Genomic DNA, 8,867 nt, shown 5'->3' with positions numbered 1-8,867 from the left:
TGTCGATATGGACACATCCAGGGAAATATTGATTTTGTTTATTTGCCAATTTATCAAATCTTTGCATTTGCATGTTTATTTTTGTTTTGCATAATTAAATTCTAAATTCATTTTATTCAAGTCTTAAGAAATCAATTCACATGAACGTTTAGGCCTAAGAGTCCCTTGGAAAACGATATTTGAACTTACTGTCTATTATTACTTGGTAAGATCTGGTACACTTGCTAGGGTGTTAACAGATAAATCCATAAGCCGATGGCATAACATTCCCACGTTGTCTTCTGATCTGCCCGCACGGTCCAGATAGTTCCTCGGTTTGTCGGGTATTTCAGGGTAAGATGTGGGGGTGGATACGATGGCCCCGAATGCATTTAGGCACGGTCGTCCTAAGAAGACGTTGTAAGATGTGTTTGCTTCCACCAACAGATACCTTACCCTCTTCTCTTCACTCTCCCATCCGGCGCCAAAGCGGGTACGCAAGTCAACGTATCCCCTGGGGTCCACTCTCTCACTTGCAAATCCTACTATCTGCATATTGTAGGGGTCGATCAAATCGTTTGTAACATTCATTTGTTGGAACGTTTTCCAGTAAAGGATGTTCACCGAACTTCCCTGGCCAATGAGTACCTTACTGACACCATAGCCCGCAATCTCGGCAGTGACAATCATTGGGTCGTCCTGCTCGGGGTCAGGAGCGTGGAAATCGTTGTCTGTGAAAGTGATAGGCGACATCGACCATTTTGGGGTGTCAATCACATGGACTGATCATAATGCCCGGATGTGCCGGTTCCGAGCAGAAGATGATGATCCCCACCCCAGCAAATCCCCCTAAAATGGTGTTAATCATCCCTCTTAACAGGCGATCATTACTTCTCTCCCGGCTTCGACTCCTGCTTCTTCGTCTTTCAGTTCGGGGTCGGTCGTTCCGTCTATAACAGTCGTCTCGTCCGTAACTAGACCTTCTCTCCTCATTCCTTCGCGAGCTTCTCCTCTGGGGGCTCCTCCTTCGGGGCCTCTTGGCCCTCATGAGTGACCTTTCATGTCGGTCCACCTTCACGTAGTTTTGCAGTCGACCCGCCCGGATCAACTCCTGAATTTTATCTTTCAGAGTCACACACTTTTCAATGGTATGACCCATTTCTAATGGTAGGGGTTGTTGACTCACTGGCGAGTGTACTAGATTGTTCAAGTAATATAATCGGTAAAGCCCGATATCGTTCTTCCCAAGAGACTCGAAAGGCGTTATCGTTCGTGTGAATCAAAATCGTAAGACTTGTAAAGAAAGAATTAATATTTGTGAATGCAAACACAGAAAGTAAACATGCAATGTGGTTGATTCAATTGATGAAAAAAGCTATGGATGAATGGAGTTGTTGGGGGTTGACAATTTCATCTAATTCACTCCCCCTTATCTACTCTTCTTGTTTAATGTGCTTAATTATCTAATTGTTATGCAAACTTTCTTCCCCTACCCTTAACCCGATCCCTCGGCGAAAAGATCCTATTACTAATTACCGGCTTGCTATCCCTAGCCTCCCCTAGCAATTAATAATGCATTAAGAACAGAAGCAAAAACAATTGATCATCCTACCCCCTATCCCTAGGTTGGTATTACTTAATCAAGGAATTTCTCACCAGTTCATGACATTAATGTACGTTCCCGTATCAATAAAGACAAACAACAGTTATCGAATGAGTTAAACGACAAAAGCTTTAAGCGTAGATGAGAACCCAACAATTGATAATCAAAGCATATGAAGAATCATCTAAATAAACAAGAGTTTCAATAAAAGAGAGTTTGAAAAGATTACATTGTTTCCCCCAACAACAAAAGGGTTTAGTTCACCATTGTCATGGTGAACTTAAATGAAAATAATGGAAGAATGGAAAAGCAAACCCTAAATAAGATGAAAAGGAGCCTAAGCATCCAAGATATCCTCTCCAGAGAGTGAAAATTAGGTCTGGCCGCCCTCTTTTGTCAAAAGAATGAGAATGAAATCGCAACAGGGCTATTTATAGCTGAGGAGTGTCACAGAAAACAGGCCCAAGCCCAGCGGACAACCGCCCGAGGCAAACTTATGTCGCCCGGCGGTTTGCCCTTAATCACGCCACCGTCCGGCGACAGGGGGCCATCGCCCGACGGTTTGCCTCTAATCGTAAATCCGCCCAGCGTCCACGCCAGGTGCCTCCTCCTCGCTCTGGACCGTCCAGCGGTGCAATTTTGCCACCGGGCGATTCCTAGACTATTCTTTTCTTCAATTTTCTTCTTCTGTCTTGAGTCTACGACCTTCATCTTCAGTCCCCATCTTCACTTTCATCAAAATAGCTTCAAAACAATGCAAAACAAGTATAATATCGCTAAAAACAGCTTTTGACTCTCGACTGACTCATTTATTCGGTTTTACTTGATTTTAAGCTCATTCTGAGTCTTAAAGGGTGTAATTTGGTCTAAAATGACACATGAAAATAATTGTTTCTAAACCGTTATCACAACCCCAAAGTTAGAACTTTGCTTGTCCTCAAGCAAACAAAACAAAACAACAAACAAAACACAGCTTGGCTTTCTACTAGTTCATCCAATGGTTCAACATTCCTAAAGTACATGACAAGAACTACTCAACTGGAGATCTTCAGTGAAATCAAATCAAGATACATACATGCTTCCAATTCAGTTCAGTTCACAAGTTTTTCAACAGATGTTACACATTATGAATGATCAATCCACTAAGCAAAAGGACTTTTCCAAGGCTTGTAATGAGGTTGGGGAAGAATTGGTTTTTCTAGAATGCAAAGTCCTTGAGTTAAGAGAGCTACCACAGTATTCAACATTTAAGTACAACTCTCTTCCTCACCAATCTCACTTATTCCCAACTTTTTTTCCTTTTCTTTTGCATTGAGCTCATCTTCATGCTTTTTCTTCTTTTCTTTTCTTTTTCTCATGTATTTTTCTTTCACAACATTTGAGCTCAATGCTTTTTAAATTTCCTTTCAATTTCCCTCACACAACCCAAAACTTGAATCTCTTCATCACATACCATTAAGCTCATCCCAACTCAAGGTAAAGAATCTCAAGACAAGGGTTCACATCCTGTTTAAGGCTAAGGTTCAAAAAGGGTATAATATTTTCAAACACTTTGGGTGAAAATTTGGCTAGAGAAGGGTTTTCAAAAATGGCCTTGATCATATGACATTCACATGCAATTCAATCAATCATCAAGATTAAGGCAATATTATTCATGCTTTCCTGTGAACAATACATACAACAATGAAAACTCTGGAGCTCAATACCTCACACAACATGCTTTCTCACACAATCTTCATTCATACACCCTGCCTAGCATCATAACCACAATCATAAGTCATCACCCATTTGTTTCACATAATATCATCATGCATTGCAACTCAATTCTCATCCACATCAAATCATCATCAAATAGGGTCATCATGCAATTCATTCAGTCAAACATCTTCAGAAAAAGTATTCAAGCCAAGCATACATACGAAAAATAAAATTCAACCTATTCTAAGAATTTAAATGCAAAGGTAAGAGAGAGAATCTAGGTTGCCTCCTAGTAGTGCTTGTTTAACGTCACGAGCCTGACCCAAACTTGTTTAGCACTTGTCAGTAAGTGTAAATCCTTCCAACACTCATCAGTAGGTGTACCTTCCTGTGTTCTTCAGTAATGCCATAAAATTTAGCATCCCCAGTAGATGCCACCCAAAAATTGTTCCAAAAATTAAAAAATGTACAAGTTCAACAAAAACATAAAACAAAAACTAATATTTACACAAAATATGATTGTCCCAGCAATGTCACATGTTATCCTTCTTGTTGGTGTCTCCAGTACACCGGATTCTCAGCTTTCTTTTATCCACTTGCTTGATATGTCCACTGTTTGATGTCTCAATCTCTATCATCCCTTTCTCCGTTAGCTCTTTTAATACCCACTCCTTCTTCTTATATTTCACTTTAATGCCTGGTTGGAATGGATCTTCCTTTAGTTCAGGATGGATGAATCTTCCTTTTTTATTCACAGGTACCTGCAAAATATTACAACTGTTAGTATAAGCAATACCTGATGTGTTATCTTCAGATGCAACTTCTCTCTCAGGCTTCTTATGTATGGCTCTCCTTATTACTCTGACCTCTTCCTCCTCATAGCTAGTGTAGAGAAGCAAATATTCCTCATCTCTCATCATTATCCTTTTATCATGGACACTAATAAGCATCTTGGATGTTGCCATAAAAGGTCTTCCCAAAATCACAGGAATCTCTTCATCATTATCCATATCCATGACAATAAAATCAAATAAGAACTCAAGCTGCTCCACTCGCACAATAACATCCTCCACCATACCAATTGGTTTTGCCATGGATCCATCTGCTACCGTCACAATAACACTAGATGGTTTCAGCACTAGTCCTCTGAACTTTGTTAAGAAATGCTTGGGTAACATATTAATGCTAGCTCCAGAGTCTATCATGGCTTCCCCTACATCACACTCATTCAGAACACAAGAGATTGTTAAACATCCTAGATCTTCTACTTTAGGTGGATGCTTCATCTTTTGAGGTCGAACTACAAACTCCTCTTCTTCTTCAGTGAATTCAACTCCTTCTTCCTTTTCTGGCTCAATAACATCTTCTTCAGGATCCTCTTCTTCATCAGTGAGTTCAATTTCATCTTCACTGCTTCCTTTCTCATTGACTTCATTAGCACTCATCATCTCCTCATCTCCTTTTTCATTGTTTTCAAAATCAATTGGCTCCCCTTCTGCCTTCCTTTTATGGTTTGAAAGAATAGCTTTGCACTCATCCTTAGAGTTAACATCAGTTTTAGCCCTAAACTGATTCTTCTCGGTGGTTTCTATCCTTTTAGACAGCTGGCCAATCAGTGACTCCAATGATTTGAAGCTGGCCTGGTTACTATTTAGTTGAGACTCATAGACTTTGAAGAATTTATCAAATCTATCACTGAGGTCTCTGATTGTCTCTGTCAAGCTGCTGACTTGCCACCATAAAGGTGTTGGTTGTTGTTGCCGAAAGCCTCCTACAGGTCCAGAAGGATTATTCTGATTTTGCCCCAAACTATGGTGGTTCTTCCAACCTTGGCTGGAACTGCCTTAGTTGAAAGTACCTTGCTTGTACTGAAACTGAGCTCCCATGTAGTTAACATTGATGAAGGTTGAAAAACAGTTATTTTCATATGTCAATTTGGACCAAATTACACCCTTTACTACTCAGAATGAGCTCAAAATCAAGCAAAACTCAATAAATGAGTCTAGAGAGAGTCAAAAGTTGTTTTTAGCGATTTTATGCATATTTTGCATTGTTTTGTAGCTAAATTGAGAAAAGTAAGAATGGAGTTGAAGATACAGGTCGTTGACTCAAGAAAAGAGCAGAAAAATAAAGTTTTGAAGAGTCGACGTACCGCCCAGCGGCACACTTAAACCGCTGGGCGGTCCAGGACGAGGAGTAGATAGGGCATTTCACGCTGAGGGAAACCGCCGGGCGCTGGCGATTGCCGCCGGGCGGCGACAGCAGGATATGGGAAACCGCTGGGCATTGGCGATTACAGCCGGGCGCTGGCGGCAGGTTATGAGAAACCGCCGGGCAGCACACTTAAACCGCCCGGCGGTGGCACGCTGGACTTGGGCTTGTTTTTTACGCGCTCCTCACTTATAAATACCCCTATTAGGAATTCAGAGTCATTCGTTTGACAGGGGAGAACGGCCAGACCTAATTTTGCTCTCTGGAGAGGATCTCTTGGATGCTTAGGCTCCTTTTCATCTTTTCTAGGGTTTGCTCTTCCATTCTTCTTCCATTTTTCATCTAGTTTCACCATGTCTATGATGAACTAAACCCTATTGTTGTTGGGGAAAACAATGTAATCTTTTGATGCTCTATCTTATTGAAACTCTTGATTATTTATATGGTCTCCATATGTTTTGATTGATTATTGTTGGATTATCATATATACTTAAGGCCTTTATCGTTTAACTCATTCAATATATTGATGTTTGTCTTTATTGATATGGGGACGTACAGTAATGACATGAACTGGTGAGTAATCTCTTGATTTTGCAATACCACCTAGGCATAGGGGTAGGACGATCAATTGCGCTAACTTTTGTTTATAATGCGATATTAATTACTAGGGGAGGCTAGGGTTAGCAAGCCAGTAGTTAATATTAGGCCCTTTTCGTCGAGGGATCGGGTTAAGGGGAGGCTAAGAAAGTCGCATAACAATTGAATCAATCTAATATTCAATGGTAGTATGTAAAAGAGAGCGGAATAGATGAAATTGTTAGTACCCAACAACATCCATTCATCCATTGTTTTCATTTGTCAATTGAATCAACTTTATTTTTTGCATGTTAATATTTTTGTTCTCAAATCCAATTTATTAATTTTTATTTTTCACGTCTTATTATTTTAATTCACGCGAACGAGGAAGCCATACGTGTCTCTTGGGAAAACGATACTTGGTCTTACCATTTATATTACTTGTACGATTTGGTATACTTGCCAATTTGTCAACAAGTTTTTGTTGCCGTTGTTGGGGACTCGAGGTTTATTTTTCTAGTAGTGTGAATTGATTGCATTTTACTTGATTTTATGTTTATTTTTATTTTTGTTCTAATAAATGTTTTCTAGGGTTTTGTGCCTAATGTTTGCAGAATGCAGTTTAGACAAGAATTTGATTATGTGAGCACTTAATTCTACCAAAGTGATTTCAACCACTGTGGGGATCCTTTTTCAAAAATATACCGAAACCATTTAGGGCATCAGTCCTCCTCACGAAAAGAAACGTTAGGGGAAGCTAGAGAACATTTACGGCATGAATTATTCTCTGTACCAGAAGAAACGTTGGGGGAAGTCCAAAAATTCTTGCGGCAGTACGTAGTCTCTGGACCAAAAGAAACGTTGGGGAAGCCCAAAAACGTTTACAACAAAAACAATCTCCTGTACGCAAAGAAACATTGGGAGAAGTTCAAGAATGTCTATTACAGGAACAACACTCTCATGTTTTGAAGTCTCTGGGCATTATTAGGGATAATATTGAAGTTAACCCTGAAGAAGAATATCAAGCCACTATCTCTAAAAATGTTAAGGTTGTCAAGGAGGAAAAGATAGAGGAAGAAGAGATAGAGAGAGATTGAAAAGAAGAAGAAACAGAAGAGTTGGTTGAGGAAGATAAAGATGATGAGGGAGAAAAAGAAGTGGTTAAGAAAAAAGAAAAAAAGAAAAAATATTCAAAAATAAAGAAGAAAAGAAGAAAAGAGAAAAGAGGAAAGTTGAGGAGAGGGAAGAAAAGGAAGAGAGGTAAAAAGAAAAGATCATGTGAAAAACCCCTTTCTCATAAAAAGAAATATCATAGGAAGGAAAATAAATTTTTGAGCTTTATGGAGATCTTAAAGAAATTGGAGATTAAAGTTCCTATGATTGAAACATGGAAGCATGTGCTTGGTATTCTCAACTTTATGAAGAAATTCAGCAGGAAGAAGAAAAAGAAAAGAATATCAAGAAAGGGGAGTATCAACACCTACTGATGGGTGTTTGATTTTATTTGATTTAATTTAATTTTATTTTATTTTATTTGATTTTATGTGATTTGATTTGATTTGATTTTATTTTATTTTATTTTATTTTATTTTATTTTATTTTATTATATTTGATTTGATTTGATTTTATCTTATTTGATTTGATTTTATTTTATTTTATTTTACTTTATTTTATTTTATTTTTATTTATTTATTTTTTTATTTTTTTATTTTATTTTATTTTATTTTACTTTATTTTATTTTTTTTATTTTTTATTTTATTTTATTTTATTTTACTTTATTTTATTTTTTTTGGGTTATGCGCTGCTTCTGATGGCAGTAATGATAACATTTACTGAGGCATGCTAAATTTTTGGTATCCACTAAAGGATATCCGGAAGGTACACCTACTGATGGGTGGTGGAAGGTAGTGCACTTACTGACAAGTGCCAACCAGGTTTGGGTTAGGCTCGTGACGTTAAACTAGCGTTACTAGGAGGCAACCTAGATTTCTTCTTACACTTTTTCATTTTAAATTCCTAGAATAGGTTGAATTTTAATTTTGGTGTGTATTCTTGGCTTTATTACTTGCTCTGAAAATGCTTGACTAACTAATTTGCATGATGCATCTATTTGATGATTTTTGGATGTGGATGAAAATTGAGTTGTAATGCATGATGATATCCAGAAAATAGATGGGTGATGAATTTATGATTGTGGTCATGATGCTAGGCATGGTGTATAAATGAATTTTGTGAGAGGAAGCATGTGTGTGAGATTTTGAGCTTTAGAGTTTTTATTGTTGCATGTACTATTCACAAGAAAACATGGATGATATTGCCTTAATCTTGATGATTGATTGAATTACATGTAAATGTCATATGATCAAGGCCATTTTTAAACACCCTTCCCTAGCCAAATTTTCACCCAAAGTGTTTGAAATATTATACCCTTTTTGAACCTTAGCGTTAAACAGGATGTGAACCCTTGTTGTGAAATTCTTTACCTTGAATTGGGATGAGCTTAATTGTATGTGATGAAAAGGTTCAAGTTTGGGGTTGTACGGGGGAAATTTGAAAAAGCAAGTGAAAGGCATTGAGCTCTCTTGATTCAAGGATTTTGCATTCTAGAAAAACCAATTCTTTCTTGTTAGCCCAACCTCATTACAAGCCCTGGAAAAGCCCTTTTGATGGCATTTGCATGTAAAGATGTTGATTGTTTGAGATGAATGGCAATTTTGTTTCATGTGACTTGTGAATAATAGAGAGTGGAGTGTCACCTTAAACACTTGAGTGATTGAGTGAAACACTTGCTTGGTATGA

The sequence above is a fragment of the Vigna radiata genome, chromosome 1, assembly GCF_000741045.1.
Source record: "Vigna radiata var. radiata cultivar VC1973A chromosome 1, Vradiata_ver6, whole genome shotgun sequence".
Classification (NCBI taxonomy): Eukaryota; Viridiplantae; Streptophyta; class Magnoliopsida; order Fabales; family Fabaceae; genus Vigna; species Vigna radiata.
Note: the sequence above shows the minus strand (reverse complement) of the source record.